The sequence below is a fragment of the Cygnus atratus genome, chromosome 22, assembly GCF_013377495.2.
Source record: "Cygnus atratus isolate AKBS03 ecotype Queensland, Australia chromosome 22, CAtr_DNAZoo_HiC_assembly, whole genome shotgun sequence".
NCBI lineage: Eukaryota > Metazoa > Chordata > Aves > Anseriformes > Anatidae > Cygnus > Cygnus atratus.
The window spans coordinates 2,232,512-2,249,909 of NC_066383.1; the positions used below are offsets into that span (position 1 = coordinate 2,232,512).

General features: G+C 51.1%; 1 protein-coding gene across 1 annotated transcript in view; it reads right to left on the reverse strand.

Annotated features, from left to right (window-relative positions):
• Positions 1–6,611: 6,611 nt before the first annotated feature.
• The window catches only part of SNX19 (sorting nexin 19), a 49,476-nt gene continuing 38,689 nt past the window's right edge, over positions 6,612–17,398 (reverse strand). The window contains exons 13-15 of the transcript XR_004780152.2: positions 14,902–15,008; positions 8,369–8,446; positions 6,612–6,910 (exon numbers count right to left, since the gene is read on the reverse strand). The gene's annotated coding sequence lies outside the window, so the exon portion shown is untranslated. The remainder of the gene's footprint in view (positions 6,911–8,368; positions 8,447–14,901; positions 15,009–17,398) is intronic.

Below are 17,398 nucleotides of genomic sequence, written 5' to 3' on the forward strand. Positions count from 1 at the left end.
ATTCCCACTTCCATTATCCAGAACCTCTGGGATTATGAAACACTTTGGGCTGGAGTGTTTTTTTCAGGCCTGGCAAAATCTCACTTAATAAAGCTTTCTGTTTTGGCAGTGAACCATTAACAACTGCTCCACGTCTGGTTTTCTCCTGCTTACATCTACCTTTTAGCAGCAGCTTCTAGACCATGTTTCCCAAGTTAGAGAACGGCCCACAACACAGTGCCAACAACCTTCCAGTCAAAGATAGAGAAATTTACTCTTCTGTATCCTCATATCCGATTACCCAACCCGGAAAGGCAATTAAGCTAACTGGTTGAGAATAAATCATGAGCAATAACCATTATTCCTTGACATTTACTTGTTTTCTTCTGTGTCACAGCAAACAGTTATATAAGCAAATATCAGGCAAACAGCTACATGATTCAAGCAGGAAATGTCAAAAGAGTTTCTGGAGTCATCACAAGTGACGCAGGTCACAGGGGTAGAGTTCCTCCATGTTAACACTGCCACGTGTTTATTTGTGAGATGCTCACATGGAGGGTTTATCCAAATTGGGCTCTATGTTTAACTTGCCCCAAATCTCTAACTCCGTGTCTATGAAATGGGCTAAGGGTATTCAATTACTACAGAATCCAAAAATCCAACAGAAGCATGCAGGGAAGCTCTGGACTTGATTTTATTCCCCAACAACTCACCTATTGCCCTACAATGACACAATCCCTGGCTGTGTTTGCACTAACAGGCAAGCAGTTGGCACTCCGGCTGCTTTTAAACTGACCTGCAGCAGAGAGCAAACCACCATTAAGGGAACCTGCAAGCCATGTCAGCTTCTTGTTGAGCTCCTGTTCTGCACACCTTTCTATCTGGATGGGAAAAATCAAAGCGAAAGCAGCAGCGACAGAAGTGATCCAGCAGATGTTTCTCCCTGATACTTTTCCAGAACGATGCTCGCGTTCAGCAAACCACCTAATGACCGCACACAAGTCACCCTGCTCCCGGTTTGGCCAGACAGGCAGTAGCAGACACGGCTTGATTCCCTGCTTTGCATTTCATTCAGGATTCACCAAGTTTTCCATGACTGGAGGCCTCACCACCCACATCGTACCATCACTCACTCCCACTCCCTGTCTGTGGCCAACGATTTTCTGTATTCCGCTTTGGCAAGCCTTCCCCCCACATTTCACTAACAGGTCAAGTTCATCCTCAGATGTGGGATGCCAGTTCTTCCACCCGTTAGCCAAGCTCCTCGCATCCATGTGGTAGCGATTAAAGGATGACTTCCTATCTGCCTCTGCTTTGCTGCTGCTTCTCTGGCTTATTGCTAAATCTCTGCTCCTTTGCTCACCCTCATACTCTGACATTGGTGAGCATCTCTCCAAGGATCACGACTTCCTTCCGTGAGACTTCCTGGGGAAGTCTTGGCTAGACTGGTCTTCTCCATGGCCGTATGAAAACACATTTGTCACTGCAAAAAAACAATCTTCCCCCTCTGCCTCTTCTTCTGCCCCAACCTATGCTCTGTGCCATTTATAGTGCCTCTTCCCACAGCACGGTGATGGCTTCCCAGACTGGAAATAGGGGCAATTCCTGCACCGTTCCCTTTGGGATGGACACGTCAGGGAACTCAGAACTCCCAACAACAGCATTTGCTCAATGCAATAAGTACAACTGCAGTTAGTCGAGCAGAAAAGGAGTACATAAAGCATCAGAGATACAGGCATGGAGCTGGTATATGCACAGCTCCACGGTATCGTAACAATAGGAGCAGCCATTCTGCATTTGAGAGAAAGCCATGGGGTTTATTTGTATCATGTGATGATGAAATAGCTCCTAATCCAACAGTAACTAAGGAGGATGTTAAGTCACAGCTAGTAAATGAGGTATTTTGAAATCAGCAAGCCCATAGAACTTGTATTTGAGATTTAAAAGAGGGCTGGCCAAAGAGTGCTCTGGATCATTAATGTTGACTTTTAATAAGTCTTTGGAACACTGAGGACTGGAAGAAAGCTTATGTTGTGCCAGAGCTTTAAGAGGATAGAAACAGGATGACCCATGTAATTATCCACCTGTGACCCTGACTCCTATCCCAGGTGAAATAATGGAACAGCTGTAAAAGAACTTCATTAAGAAAGCATTAAAGGAGGGTAACAGCAAATGCCAACAGCTTGGGTTTATAGGAAGCAGATTTGTCACTAAGTTAAGAATTTTTTTTTGGAGTTGAATAAGTTTCTTAAGCTTGCAGGCTGAACGTAAAAGGAGTACAAAGTTTATACAATTTAAAGCCATCTGAGGCCTTACAAAAATCTCAGCCTTCCTATCCCTGTAGAAGGACTACCAAAACAGTTACAGAAACTCTGATGCAAGCCAGGAAATTGTGGGGTAAGATGGGCAAGCCGTCCTTCAGTCACCATATGGTGTGGAAAGTCACAATTGAATGAGCAAAGGGAAAGGAGCAGCTATCACTGGAATTTCCCTGGTGTTAAGTGCAGAACATTGTCACTCCCTGCTCTGGATTTCCTTGGCTCAACACTTCCACAACTGAGAAGTGTGTTGGCTTCTAATTAGTTATGTCTTCAGTGCATGATTTACACGACATTTGCAAAAAGCTTCATTCAGCTGAAGCCAAATCTCCAAACTGAAGCACAAATACCAGAGATGCATGCAGGTACGTACCATGAGATGTGCCTCCAGAAACAGCGGCGACAGCCAGAGCTGAATAACATCCTGCTGGTGAGGGACTAGTAAATTCGCTCCACGTTGTGAAGTCTCTGGGCCCTTGCCCAAGGGTAAGAGGAGAAATGTGGGGAAAAAATTGAGGCAGCTGGAAGTTGCTGTCCATGTCATCTTCCGGTATGAAGCAATGGGGGACGATCGGCCAAACTGCCTCACGCTTTTGGGTCCGGTATTGCACAAAGGATGCGCCTCATCTCCTGCAGCATCGCTGCCCTGCCTGGGGCTTGGCAGCCCTCCTCCCTCACCCCTTCCTGGGAGGGCAGCTACGGTGTGACCTTTACGAGGAGGCCAGGAGCACCAGAGCCAGAAATCTTCAGCCACAGCCCTGTCATCTTCCTCTTGATTTACGCCTGCAGAGTCCCTGCCAGCTCCAGGTGCACCAGGGGCAGGTGGGGGAGAGAAGTCACCCCTCACACTAAAATCCTTCGCACACAGCTAGACACGTCGGATGTCATCCCGCTGTGCCAAACAGCTGGGCTACCCTGGGCATCTCGGGGATGGACAGAGGGGCTGTGAACAATTTCCAAATCCCCTTGACGGTCATTGCTGAGCCTATATGACTTCATCTCGGTTACTGTTATGTTTTTGAGAGTCAAGAATAACACCAGTTTTCCATATCTTGTGGTTTTTGGAGGGTGTGAATAAATTCTCTTGCTGTGAGTTATTTAGGTATCAGTAAACCCAACCCAGCAGCGGTGAAGCCATTGAGCAATACAGAAGGCCCACGGTGGAGGTGTGGCAGACAAAGACTCACCAGCATGACACATCTTGAGGTCCTAAATGTCAAGTGAAAACCATCAAGAAATGTAAATCCCTCTTATTTTCATGATAGGTCTACTTGATCAAGTTACCTTGAATTCAAAGCTTGTGAAGCATAAACCGTCTTCCCCTCCTACACTTGCTTTCATACCTTAGGCACCTGAATAAATACAAAATGCTCCAAAGACACACTTGTGCCCTTTCAGGCCACCAGGAATCAAATAACCCCCCAAACCTTCATAAAAATAGCTTATTGGCATAACAACAAGAAAAACTATGCTGTTGTGATCTGCCTCCATTGCATGTCTTTACCTAAAGATGCATCTCAGCAGGAGCTTTCAGCCCAAGCCTCGTTTGGTCCGAGGGGCACTGAGAGCTGAGCACAGCCTAGCAGGACTTACAGGCAGCCTCTCTCAGCTGACGTTGCTCAGGTTGCCTGCTGGAACTACAAAACATACTCTGGAGAGTCAATTCAAAGTTGGTTTGGCCTCAGGTTCAGCCCGCCCCATGTTTGGGACTCTAGCTGCACATTTCACTAACTCCGACCCTTGTGAATTGTCAGGGTTGGAAGAGGCAGTAGGAAGAGGCCAATGGATGATGTGCCCCAAAGCCAGAATGCTTCCTAAAGGTAAACTTCCTAAAGGTGAACTTATACCCACAGTGGCTAGGGCTGCTTCCTCCCTCACCTCTGAGCTTCCCTTCCCTCTCTCCTCCAAAAGGATCTCAGTTTTTTTTCAGGGTGCTCCTCAGCTGAGCTAAAGTCCATGAACATGCATGGAAAGCCTTCATTTTGCTCAATGGATTTTGAACTCGGCTCAACAGGAACAAGCCTCCTACATGAACAAGTGCACGAAGAACAGGAGGAGAAGGAGAAACCTCATTTAGGACTATACAAGGGGAAATTGCAAAAAAATTACCTAAACCTTTAGGAACATATTTATATTTTGATTTCATGTAATATTACTTCCTGGTTTCCAGCACATATTCCCTGGGCGTCCCCTATCAAATATCAGGCAGTATTAAATCACTGATCCCTGATCCCCGTAGCTCTCAGAAAAACATCTGTACTAATTTGTTGGTTTTCCTTAACATGAGGGCCAGATGAACTCCTCCAGGGCTCAGCCAAGTGAGATCGCTGACAGATGCAGAATAGAAGTGCAAAGATTTTTCCTTTATTAAAAATAAGGTTCCACACTCCAAGCCCTGAGCTCGTAGTTTGCCAGAGTGATGAAATGACATGCGGCAACCTTGATCCAACACTGTTGTGGATACAAAAACAGGGTTCTTACCTAATGCTGCTCCACTAGCAAACGATTTCTGACAGCACATCCAAAAGTGGCATGGCCGATGAGGTGAGGGGTCTGGTGACTGGACGCTGCTTTTTTTGCTCGGGGTCTCCAAAATGACTCAGTTGTTTCAGTTCACTGACCTGTGAACGCAGCGAATCTGGCACCCAGCTCACCACCGTCAGGACTCTGACTCCATCTCTGCCAAACGTTGCTGAAGCAGTTTGATGGGAAGCTGCCTTCTTAGCAGGGACAGCAGATGTGAACGTAGGGCAGTTCTTTGTCTTTGCTGTTCATGATAAGGCACGCTGGCCAAAATCACCAGCAATGATTGCTGCTGGAATAAAGTGCAGAGCCCCAGAGGGATGAGCTAGCACCAGCCTCGGTGGGCAGTCAGTCCCAGGCACATTGACTCTTTCTTTCCATACTCAGAGTCAAACTCAGGCTAAAGGTGTACCAGGTCGTTCGCAGAAGCAAGCAGTCAAGATTTAAGAGTGAGCTTTGGTTTGCTCCTATCACCTTTGCTATGCCTTGCTTCAACAGCCTCACGCGCCCCAGCAAGGTATTAACGGGGGCATTTATCAGTGGTTCTGCCAATGGACATCTCAGTTACTTCAACCACCACAAAAAGCAGATCTAGCCATATTCCTGTTTTGCAGATGGAGCTGTGATCCTCTCCTGTTTTGTCCTGGTTTGGGGAAGGCACTCTACTCCAAAAAGTTAATTGCAACGGAGATGCATAACCAGCCTTCCCTGGAAACGATGTCATTTTCATAGGAAAAGCTCCCTTCCAAGCCCAGAAGAGTCCCCAGAGATGGCACACCAATAACTGGAGGAGACCTGCTGCGTGCCTGTGATCCTTCCTGCTCTTTGCTCAGGTTGCTGCTGCCAAGAACCTGGGCAGGGACAAAAACATTTCAGCTGTCTCCAAAAAGAGCGACTAAAATTAGGGACCCTCAGCTCAGAAACCAGTGGCATCTTCCTGGTTGCCTTGAGAAACCGGGAAGGCTGGGCTCCCATCAACTAGACCTGCAGAAGTGCTGCTTTTGGAGCAGCCTTGGTGTTTTCTTTCCCAATTTCTCTACGCTGAGAAATTCATGAGCTAAGACAGCATGGCTCTTCCCCTGGGACCCCAAGAGTGTCTAGCTAGGGGATTCACCTGGTATTTTCCTGTGATTACACGAAGAGGAGAATACTGTGAGGTCTGTACAACCAGTGGCACTCCACAAACTGTGCTCTACTGTCCTAAGGAAGCACCAGGATTTCTCCCTGTCTGGTGGGCTTTGTGATATGGATGCTTCTACATTGCAAAAAGCTGGAATGCTTCGTACAGGACGCTCAAGGAGTATTAGAGGCTGGCCTTGCACTACCAGGAATATGAATTTAAGCGCTAGCTAGCGGCCAGGGAAAGACCTACTTGCATGTAAACCTCAGGCATGCGTTCAGCCCCAGAAGAGCCACCACAAGACTCGTCAGCACCACGGGTCTCTGCGTCCGAGCGCCTTGCACTCGTTTGCCAACGCTGGTGGTTCCCAGCGGGCATCCCCCCTCCAGGAGCTCCCCCACAGTCAGAAGTGCAGAAATCCCCAAAAACCAGCATCCCTCCACCAGGAGCCCGAGGGTGCACCCCGGCCAGGGGCACTGGTCAGCCCATTGACAGGCTGTGGCTGTTCTCAATAAACTTTTATGGCCTGTCAATGTGCTGAATCCTAGGCAATAAAATCTGTCATAAAAAAAAGCCTCGCAGTGCCAGTGTCTTTTTTTTTTTTTTTCTTTTTAATTTGAGGACAGCTGGGAGGGACTGATTCAAGGGCCAAGTCCATAAGATGTTTTTTTGAAAAAATAATCAGTTTTAATTACAATGGGAATTTTCAGAGCCTCCTTCTGGGGAGACCAGCCATCTTCAGAAGTGACTTCATTTCCAGAGCTGGCTTCCCTCCCAGTATTTGAACAAGCAAGGAAAAAAAAGTTCAGAAAGTAGATAGGTTTCAAGTTTGGCCTTAGAAGTCACGAACTGGCCTTTAAAGTTGCAGACAGGCTCTAGGATGGGTCACAACCGATCAGGCTGCAAGTCCCAGGCTTCGGGGAAGGATTCTCCATGGCATGACCTTCAGTAGCAGACTTCGTGCATAAACCTGGCACAGATAAGGAACTTGAAATGCCTTAAGTTGGCAAATCTGTATATTTAACCCTGCCTGGCTTTTACGTTGACTTTTACAAGGGCCCACGGTCTGAACCACCTAGTTTGCATTCCTTTCCTGCCACCAGGCATTTTTTTGCCACTTTGGGAGAGTCCTCAGGGGCCATGCTTAGCCAGCCTAAATCCCCTCAAGCCCCTGCACCTAGTCCAGAGGAGGCAGAGGGACCTTTAAGAGCAAGTCAGAGACCCCAGCAGAGCACCACGAGGAGACACAGAGACTGAGGAGACTTCAGGGCAGCCAGCAGTCTCTTTATTCTCTACCTTTAAGATGGAGATAACATTGTTTTCTTGATGAGCATCTCAGGAAGATAAATACAGTGCCAGTGGTAACCACACAGCTCTCAGGAATCAGCCCCATTCCCAGTCCCACTGGTGGCTGTTCAGGGGAATTCTCACCCCAGCTGAGGGCTGTTTGCAGTGCCTGGTTATCAGGCTGAGCTTCCACCCTGAGCAGGGCTTTGATAAAGCTTCTGCAGCCCCAGGGATGAAAGCTGTGAGTAAGCAGGAGGAATTTTCCCCGCTCGCATCGCTTGGGCTGTCACTCACCCCTAGCTTCGGTACGAGCAATACACGAGCCTGGGAGCGAGCTGTAAATACCCGGTCCCAGCATGTGTCTGAGGGAGGGGGATCCACGCACGGTGCGAACAGCTGGAGCTCCAGACAGCTGCTCTCCACCACGGCACATTGACTGATGGAGCCTCTCACGGAGACGTCAGCCTTCGCTAGTGTTTTCGGAAAGATAAGTCGCTAATGACTGCTGCTTAAATGATTCTTGGCAGGGAGAAAAACACAGAGGTCCTTTATGAAGAGTTGCTCTTTATCTGTCAGAATAGCAGCGCCAGTTAATTTTTTTGTTTTCATGCTATACGTTGTCTCTGGAGTAGGTTGGGGGATGCACATGGGGGAAGAGCTGCTTTCCAAGTCTTCTAGATGAGATGTTGATGTCTGAGAGATGATGGACTGCCTGCTAGAGTCCCACGGCTGTATCTCCTAATATCACCTCTTCAATTTCAGCGATTTTTTTCCCCGATGAAAGGCTGGCGATTGACAGCAATCAGTTTGAACAGCCAGGGAGTAGGCGAGGAAAGCTGCTCTGCCCCGACACAGAGGGACCAGCTCAGACTGACAGCACTGCCTGGCAATCCACCCCAGAAGGGTGATTTATGCCGACGGGTGGCCTTCGCTCTGACTTGTTTCATTCAGGAGCCCAAGCAGCAGCTCTTTGGAGAGGTCTGCTAGCAATCTGGCTGGCCAGAAAGCAAATCAGAAAACATCATCGATGCCTATTGTCCAAGTGACATCACAAGCAAAGACAAGCCACATGCTGGCAGCAGGAAGCTTACTCCAAACCTGCACGGCTTCAGAAGTCACTTGGTTTTGCTTTCCTATTTACCTTACATGTCTTGTTTCTCATCCTCCACAGCACACCGACTTTTGCATGGCAGGAAAGCCCCTTTGCATGCTTCTTGATCTGGAATAAGTACACGAAGGCTGTTTGCCAGACCCCTTTGCAAGGGGCAGGGGGTGCCTATGAGGCACGTTGCAGTGAAGGGGCACTGTGCAGCCTCAGCAGGGAGGGCAGGCTCTGGCAAACCTGGTTCTGATCCCCCTCTGCCTGGCTTTCCCCTGGGGGACCCCAGAAAGGTCACTTCTCCTCCCCATCTGCACAGAGATGGATAGCCAGACTGCCCTACCAACTGGTGAGAATTAACTGGTGCCTGTAAAGCATGTTGAGAGACTCAGATGACAGGTACTATATAACTGCAGGCCCTATTATATCATTCCACCAGCCCCCGTGCCAAAAATCTGCCTTTACGGAAAAGATCCAGACACCAAATAGGTTATTAAGTGAGGTTGTCTGACAGTAGTTCAGCTACGTAGAGATGTTAAATAGTAATAATAATGAAACAATACTCAGCGTTTGAGGATGCTGTACATCTTCAAAGCACTTCACCAAAACATTAACTGATTATACCCAAAAATAAATTGCTCACAGCTGTTACTGAGATCCATGAGGCATTCAAAAGAAATGGATGGAACATCATCCATCCCGGATCATACAGGGGATGCATCTGCTCTAGTGTAATCAAGAGCTCAAAGGAAATAACTTGCAGGGAATTCAGCTTTTAGTGCTCTTCCGCTGCACACCTCAAAGCACGGCTTATTGTTTGGGGAAGAAGCCCGCAGCTACCTCCTCTCGACTGCAGAGGAAAGTTGTGATGGAGCCAAAACCCCATTCGAAGTTCAATGTCATGCTGCTAAAACTCCAATTTCTCCTTTACCTTCGCAGGAATGATTTGCTTATCTGCACATGCCAGACAACTTCAGGCACCTCCAGTGCTTACAGCTGCAACCACGAAGAGAACATACATCTGGCCCCGCTTCAGCAAACACCGCAGGCTTGTCCAACAACCCCATTTGCACCCATCTGTCTTAATTTAAGCGTGGCCCTCACTACACCTTTCTGCAGTATGTTGAATTAAGACTACCTCGCCCCAATCAGTTCCCATCCATGGCTTCTGAAAGCATCACACACCAGCCCTGCCAGCCTCTCCCAAAGCAGGCAGCAGGGAAAAAGCAGCTCCAGGTGTGGGACAAAAGCGTCATTGCTCTAACTGCCTGGTAGCACACACACCCAGAAGAGCGCCAGGGCACTCACATCTACATAAGCCCAGGAGAAGCATTATTTCCACATACAATTATGGGCTCGCTTTCCAGCATTGGAGCTAGTTCCTGGCTGCTCCCTGCCAGAGCACAGCAGCTGCCCAGGCAGATGCCTGGAAGGACGCGAGCAGGGACCTGGCACCTGCAGTGACTGTTAAGGTATAACACAGGGCGTCTGTTTGTAGAGCTGCAAACTGCTCGTGTGCAGCGCACAGCCCATCGCTGCCACGGCCCCGTGTTGGCCACTGCCCCACTTTGTGGTTTGCCCGCACGCCCTCGCTGTCCCGAAGGATGGAGCTCCGAAGAAAACAAACCCTGAGCAGCCCCGCACCAAGTGCCACTGTCACATCGCCTTACCACGTCAGGCTTGGCTCCTGCTGCCCAGCCCCTCCAAAAGGGAGGCTGCCGGCAGCGCAATAGGAACACTGATCCCTCAATGGCAGGGCAAGGCACTGGGGGTTGCAGCACATCTGGACAGATGGAGCACAGCTGTAGGTGGGGCTTCCCCAGGTCCAGGGCAGCATGCACAGAGAGCATCATCCCTGAAAAAACCTGCAGCAACAAGCGCAAACCCAAACCAAGTGATCCTGCAATACTCGAGCATCAGGGGACAAGGCTAGCAGAGGATGACCCATGGAAAGAGCAGGCAAGGCCCAGGTCTGCAATAACACATGCCTGATAACAGCACCCCACAGCCCCATGGAGGAGCTTTCCACATGCCAACGGCTACAATGAGAGCAGAGCAGCCAACCTGGTGTCTACACGGGACGGCAGTGCTGCAAGGAGCACGTAGCAGGAATAAGAGAAGCCAAGGCTTGCTGGGGAAGGGGAACAGCAGGGCCGGATTGAAGACACGCTGACACAGCCCACATCCAGAGGAAGGAATAGCAGCCCCCCATTTTCTCGAGCACTAAAGCTCACAGCATGCACAGTCTCGCAGGAGTTTTGTTTTCAGCCCTTTCTACAATTCGCACGCCATGTGCTGGAGATCATCCTGCGACACATCATCAACATCTCCAAAGAATCCCAAGGTGACTGCCTTTAAAATGAAACTTCCAGTACCCTCCAGGAAAGCTTTGGAGCTGACATGCCCTTGGTAATGGAGACAGCAATCTATTTAAGGATGAGTTGTTTAAAAGCAGTAGCCTGCGGTATTTTGCCAGACTCTCTGCACTTGAGGAGAACACCATCACACCTTGCTCTGGTTTGCCCGCAGTTCACAACATACCACCTCCAAAGCAGCAGCCCGGCAGTTTCTGCAGCCTGGTGGGTTTTCTTTTGCCATCCCTGTTTTGGAGGGTGTTATTACACGCTATTGTGTGCTTTAGGCTCTGAAAAACAGGAATGGCATCCTTACACTGTGCTACAGCTTAGCTGGGTCTGTGTTATTTTAAGCACGCCTTGCACATCTTATCAGCTTGAGGTATATGCTTGAGGACACTAGCATGGCCCAGGGGCTGGAAACCTCACCCCCCTTGCAAGTGGCAGAAAATATCTTCATAACATCCCAAAGCACTCCAGCTCAAGTTGTCAGACATGGCTGATAGCAGGGGATGGTGCTGTGCTGCAGAGAACGATGAGGTGTAAAGGATCTTGGGCGAGAGGAACACCACCAATGCAACTACCATTCAGGATCTGTAGCATAAGATGTAAGCAATGCAAGCTGCTGACAGCCTGCCTGACCAGAACTGAGCTCTGAAAATGCAGCTCACAGACCTCTGCGTGGGGCATCAGAGTGGGAAGAGCCAAGACCTGCCACATGTCAGCGCGGAAGAGCACTGGCAGAGCTATGTGTGAGCTCCCAGGGCGGGTGTGAGCCGTGCCCAGAGCCGAGCACAGGGCTGACAGAAGAGGCAGAGGCTGAATTTGGGGTGCTCGGGGCCTTCCCTCGCCCCCTGTGCTGCAGGGGGGTCCGTGCACCCACACGGTCGACGGAGGAGGAACGTGGAAGGGCGAAGCACACACAGCACCTGCTCGCGCTGTGCCTGGATCCAGTCAACGCTGTCAGCCTCTCACTTAAATAAAAAAAAAGAAAACACAAATACAGTTTTCTCCCATCCAAGCCTCTCTCCTTCCCCCTCTGAGCTCATTCATGGCTCAGGCTCCAGGACAGCTGCCTGGTTGCCAAGTCCCCCCAGCTCACTCCTCGCCCGAGCGCAGAGCAACATGAGCAGGATGATAGCTGGGCCAGCTGTTCGAAATCACTGCAGGACTCAAAACAACTAAAGCAAAGACCAAGCAGGGAAAAAAAAAAACATAAAATAGCAGAAAGCCCCTCGGTCCTTTCCCTCTGCCTGGCCATCGTGGTCTCATTGTTACAACGATCCTTAAATCGCCAAGTGAGCCCTGGCCAAAATGACAGCTCATTAGGAATATTTAAAAAATACAATGGGTGGGGACTACGGGGACCGGGGAGTGGATTTTTTCACACCTAGGTGATTGTTTAGAAGGCAGCTCAGGTCCGGAGAAGCAACCTTGATCCCGGCTGGGAGCAGTGCCAGCAGCCCGCAGCCCCCCCAGCTCCTCCAGGCACCGGCAGAGCCCCGCGGGGGTCCTGGTGCCGCCCGGGGGGAGCTGCGTGCCTGCGGGACCCGCCGGAGGGGTCGGTGCATTTCTCACAGCCTCTGCTTCCACGACTCCCAACCTGCAGGCTTAACGCAAACCCAGAGCCCTCTCTCCAAAAAAAAACCCCACCTTTTTGACTACAGAGACTTACTGTGCCCCACAACAAAACCCACCGAACTCCTTTGGAAACACCATTTTGTTGAAATCAGAGCACGAAGTGTGCAACAATGCCCGTGCCCGTGTTTATGAGACACATCGTTTTCACGGGGTGGCTTGCACAGTGGGCCACCAAATGTCCTCAAGTGACACTAAGCACCAGCAAAAGGATGCCGAGGAAGTAGAACAGAGCGGGATGCCCGCTCACCAAACACATACAGACCAGCCACAGCACACACTCAATAGCTCAGCAAGGCAGGGGGGGTTTGGAGACACAAATATCCAGAGGAACCCCGCCGATAGGAATTTTGCAAGTCCAGCTTGCTGTCCCCAGAATGACAGCACAGAGGGGGATAGCTGACCAAGTACAAGGCTATGGGCATGGGACACCCCTCGCCACGCAGGAGCGAGGGTCTGGGCCTGCACATCAGGTCAGGCTGGGGTTTGGGATAGCACAGAAGCTGCTGACGGTGACAGAGGGCTGTGCTGGGAGCTGAGAAAGAGCAGCAGCACTCAGGCAGTTCGGAACACAATTTTTTCTCAGCGTATCACCTTACTGCTGCTCCACAGCCTCCGAGGCAGGTCCTCCCAGCCTCTCCATTTCCAGGGGCAGGATGGGGCCTTGCAGCTGATTTCAATTTGAAGCCCCCACCAGGGGATAATGTTATTGCTCCGCTTTCCCTGCGTGTGCTGCCTGGCAGGGGCTCCCCGTGGCAGTGCAAGGCCACTCTCCCTCCACACCCCAGGGCTTGCGTGGGACTCGAGCCAAAGCACAGATCTCTGGGAGTTTCCCCTCAAGATTTTAGGTGAATTTCTCCCTCTGGGGTGGGAAGGCAAGGCTAACATTTGGTCTCTGCCACCAACACCAGCCCCACAGGTGCCCAGATGCATCCTGAGCATTAGGACCCCCAAGACATGTCTCTGCACCTCCTTTGGGCCATGCTAGCTCCAGAGAAACAGCAGAGCCCCGGTCTGTCAGCTCCGTTTAGTTTTGCTGCAGGCACATCTGATGAAGCAAAGCCAGAGGTTATGCTCCCCATTACAAAGCTGGAAATAAGGTTGCAAGGAAAAAAAAAAAAAAGAAAACACAAAGCAAACACTGTTCTAGGATGTGCCTGTCATCAAGATGCCTCCTGAGCCATTTCCACCATCACCTCCCTAATGCAAGCAGTGTTTCTGAGCAGTGTTTCTCCAGAACTGACCCCTCCCCACCTTTACTTCCCCCCCCCCAGCCAGCACTGACCCCACTGCGTGCCCCCCAAAACGCCCGGCCCCTGCTGGCTCTGAGCCCCGCGCGGCGTTTCACGAGGGAGAGGAGCGGGGCTGCACCTCCTGCTCGGGGGACTCTTGGCTCTGCAGAAGCAGCAGTCGCTGCGCGCACATTTCACTGAGCCCACGGGCTCCCACGTCCTCTCAGCACGTTAAGAAACAGCTGAGCAGTTATTCAGGAGTCTGGTCCAGATGGACTCCTCCCTTCCTGTCCTCTGCCTTCCAGAACGCCGGTCTCTCCCCTTGGAGGAGTCAATCCCTCACCTACAGCAAAGGCTCTGGTGAAAGAGCACGAAGGGCTGTCATTTCTGGTGAGGACAGGAGCCCCTACAGCCTCTCCTGATGTTGCTGTTCCTCACCAAGCCTCCAGGAGATGTGTCCTGACGGCGGGCTGCCCTCCCTGCACATCCCACGAGCTCCCTCCCGCTGTCTCCAGGTGGGACAATACGAGCTTACTGCTGCCTGGACACTGCTCTTGGGCAACTGGTTTCTTTCTCTTCCATTCTGCAACCCTCCGAGGCTTTGCTGTGTGCACAGAAGGGAGGACAGATGTACAGGCAGCCCCGGTGCCCCGCAGGACAGCAATCGCAGGATGAGGTAAGGCAGAAGGCAGTGGGTGCTCGGTGCTGGGGGAAGGACAGCTGTAGCTGTTCCCAGGATCTGGAGCGAGCTAATTGAGAAATACCAGAGTCGGACCTAAAGGAAATCTGGGCATTCACAGCCAAGAAAGCCTAACTGCCTTGGAAGAAGCCCTGGCCTTTGTTGCACAATCTCTGTGCGAGGCACTCACTGTACTTGGAGAGCGAGAGTCCAACGGGGGATACGCGGACGCGTTCCCCCTCGCTCAGCCTTACACAGCCCGAAGCACAGCTCAGGCCTCCAGCTTCCCACCTAGCAAAAAAGCACGGCCTCCAAAAGCCAGCACTGCAGCTTATCCTGCACAACTGCCCCTGGGGAACGCGGTGCAGGAAGCAGCAGGATTTCAGCCTCCCTCGGGACTCAGGAGAGCCAAAGGCACGCAGCACCCCGTAACTCACAGAGCTTGGTGGCCTTCAAAGCCTCTGGTGGGGGTCAGCATCCACGAGGACCCCAAGCGTGACTTCCACAAGGAGACTTAAATACAACCAACCTCTAGGTAAATAAAAGCTAGTTTGAAGCATCACAACATTGAGCAACCCAGCCTCATGTTCACCCAGGTAGCTACAGCTGACGAGGCATTTGGAGGAAAGGCAGGTTTATTCCCAGCATCCAGTAAGTTCATCCAAATCCTACCTTGCTGTACACGCACCCAAACAGCAACTCAGACCCAGGCAGGACCTCCTCCTCTGCTCCAAGCTGCTGTGTGATAGCTCAGGATGATCTGACCTTTACAAAAGGACCTGGGAACAGGAGAAAGAAAGGTAAAAGCCTTCAGAAAAATCCAGGCATAACACGCTCACATCCTCCCTGCTGCTTCTCAAGTTTTTAATTTCCTTTGTCACCACGTGTCTTACCACAGATACGGTGCCAAACACACCAGGAGAACAGCTTCTCCCATTCACACCTTCAAAAATTCAGCCTTGTCTCAGCCTGATTTTTACAAACCCCATGGCCCCACACCCTTGGGAGGACAGGTTAACAGGATCGCAGGGCTCTGCGATCTCCTCCGGGCGGGACAGCTCACTTTGTCAGCCCTCTCCCTCCTTCGTGGTTCCCAAACAGCCCCAGGTGGCTGAGGGAACTGTCCTGGAGACACACTTTGAAGCCTCTGAGGCTGACCGATCCTGGAATCAGCCCTGTATTTTTACACTTTATTAATTAACCTCATAAAGCTTAGAGAAAGCACAGGGGGAAAGATCTTATCGGAGTCACAGCCGTGCACCTGGAAGCGGCCACCTAACCACCTGTCCAGCTCGTGTACGTGAGGCTCCCTTCTTGTTTGCGCCGAGACGTCCACAAAACTACAAAATGAATGATTTCAAACAAAAAGGGCGGGGGCTCACTTCCAGCCCCAGCAGCGGGCTATAAACAAAGGCTGCGTGTGCACGCACATGCACACGTACGCGCACGCACACCAAACACACGTGCGCACCATTGTGTGCAAATTATCTGTCTTCCGTTTGTGTTTGCCTTGGCTGCACAGCCTGCTCTTGGCGGGCTCAGCCAGCAGATATCCAGGCTAAGATAAACACCAGACAGCTGCTGGGAGCCAGAGATATTCTGGTGATTAACAGCTGCGTGGGGCTATGCAACGGAGACCCCCAACCCCCGCGCCCGCGAGCCCCGCAGAACAGGCTGTTTCTTCTCAGTTTGCTGTTTGTCAGGAGAAGGCTGGAAGCGATCAGAGGAGATGCTCTGCAAAAGCTGCAGGTGGGAAAGCCGGCGAGGAGAAGCCGCTGCCCCAAATCTCGTCCCTTCCGCAGCCCTCTGGCCACAGCAGCGTGTTTTGGCTTTGCCAGAGCCTTTTGCAGCCCCGACTGCAAGAAGGGAACTGCTCAGATCGAGGTTTCTTGAATCCGTGAAGAAACAGGAAATAGCAAAGCCTCTTCTTATGGCACTGGTGGCTTAACACAACCAAATCCTGCAGGTTTTGCAAACATTTCACCGTGGGCCTGATGGAAGAGGGCTCTCCCTCACTTAATGCAGGCGTGCAGCAAGGAGGCAGGTGTGGGTTTGGGGACAGGAGTGGGACCTACACGCAGGGAAGACAAAAAAAAAAAACACCATTACCCCTTGTGCTAAGAGGGAACGGGATGTGGAGCTGCTCATTTCCAAAGGGCACAAGGACGTTCCCAGCCTGGTGCCGTGGTGCAGGGAAGGCCGCTGTCTGTCGGGAAGGGGAGCAGCAGCCGATGGGAATCCAGCCCCAGTCCGGGACACCTCGCACACGACTGTGGAGCCAAAGGCACTTTGACAGAGGAAAGGGGCGAAAAGTAGGAAGTTGCTCACAATGCGACTATGAAAACAAAGTCGAGGGATTAGTGGATAATGTGTGGTCTGAGGAAACAAACACGTCTCTCCATAAAGACCCTAGTTCAAATAAACCGGTGCTGCTGTCATTAAACCCCACCATCTGCACGTCTCTTCTCCACCAGGGTAGTGTGAAAGGTAAAGAGACCACTGAGAGGAGAAACAGTCCCCGAGCATCATCCCGTGGGGCACTTCAAAATCCAGATGTGGCTAAAAGGCACCGTGACTTGGACTCGTCCCTGGATAACGTTTGTACTGAAACTGAACGTCTCCAGCTGAACATCCTAGAGCTTTTACGCAGGAAGCCCGAGTTGAAGGGGCTGTGCTACAGCAACAGCCTCTGGCCTTCAAAACGATGAAGCCACAGACCTTAAAAAGTCAGTGGGTGCGTGGGGAGATGGCTGGTTGTGGCCAAGGCTGGGCCGTGCCCTGTGGAGCTCTCCTCCTCCTCCTCGTTTCCCTCTCCGCTCCCAGCTCCCTGCCTGAGTGCAGTGGGCAAACCTCTGGACCTGAGGAACCAGGTCGGGAACGAAACCCCCTGAGCTCGGTGGGGGAGTGGAGACCTCCCTGGCTCTGCTCAGGTCGCGCTTTCATGCCTGATTGCAGCTCATCAAGGCCCAAAGCCTAATAATGAAACAACCGAGGCTGGGAGCTCCCTCTGACAGCTTAACTGATGGTTGTAATTAGGGACTAGCCCACACAGCTTTTCATTAGCGCCGCACCGCGCAAGACTTATTATGACTGTTGTGGAGAGACTGCGCTTGACGTGCAGGAAAAAGGCATCAAGGCCCCCAGCCTTCAGGAGAAAGAGGCACAGAAA